We start from the raw sequence: 1,310 nt of genomic DNA on the forward strand, positions 1-1,310 counted from the left end.
ACCAACACGCACTGGGCCCATATCCGCGGGCGCGGCTATCGATAGATTGAACACACACTCTGCAGAGGTTAGCACACTGTACCCACACCACGGAACCCGTGGCCTCGCACTCCCATTCAGGTGGACCAACGACATTCTGACAAAACTGTCCTACTGCCATGACACTCTCCCGGCCACTCCGACCAACTCCCCTTTGGGCTATGTCTTGGGTGGCCCCGTGCCTACCAAAGGCACCAACGGCCACCGTCGTGGCAAAACAGTCCCAAACAGGGACAATGATCCTTACAAAACAATGGGCACACAAGGTTTATGTCGTCCTACCTATCCAAGGTAGCGCCTGCGTATAACGTTCCCCCGCGGGAGGCACCGGCGAGAGGCATGAAAATAGACCCAGTTAGGACCCCCCATGAGGTAAGCATGGTTGCACTGGTCAGCTCGATATGGTGGCACCATGACTCAACCAACTGTTGTTCAAGTTCAATTTATTAATCCGGTTAAACTTGAATGCGATATGATGAATCATGATAAAAATAACATGATGCAACTACAATGCATGAGCATGATATTAACAAAAGCATGGGGGTGCATCGCAATCAACGAGCTTAACAACATTTACGCATTTATCCAGATGAGCATGGCATACTGATGAGCATGGATATCACCACTAGAACATTAAACATGACCACTAGCATCAACAATAAATACCATGCAATAACATAACGATAAAACTACCATGCAGGTATTTAATCAACTGGATGCAAAGGAACATGCATAACAATGGTACTTGGAACAGACGATAGTTAGGAACCGAAGACCATCACCAACATGTACTACTACCAAGCATTGCCAATATTAAAGTAATACTAGCACGAGGAACATACTAACAGCATGCATGAAAACAAAGCATGACGGTAACCACCCACTACTAGGAAAAGGGCTATAGATGGAAATGACACTAATGGCGCACTAGACATGTGTTGGTGCGCCATTAGTGTCCAAATACTAATGGCGCACCACATCCACGGTGCGCCATTAGTAACAATTTTTTTTAATTTTTTTTTCAAAACTACTAATGGCGCACCGTGGGAGTGGTGCTCCATTACTAGTTAAACTAGTAATGGCGCACCACTCCCATGGTGTGCCATTAGTAAAAAAAATTAAATTTTTTCAAAACTACTAATGGCGCATCGTGGGAGTGGTGCGCCAACTAGTAATGGCGCACCAGTTCCACGGTGCGCCATTAGTAAAAATTTAGTAAAAAAAATTTAATTTTTTTTCAAAACTACTAATGGCGCACCGTGGGAGTGGTG

The sequence above is a fragment of the Triticum dicoccoides genome, chromosome 1A (assembly GCF_002162155.2).
Source record: "Triticum dicoccoides isolate Atlit2015 ecotype Zavitan chromosome 1A, WEW_v2.0, whole genome shotgun sequence".
Classification (NCBI taxonomy): domain Eukaryota; kingdom Viridiplantae; phylum Streptophyta; class Magnoliopsida; order Poales; family Poaceae; genus Triticum; species Triticum dicoccoides.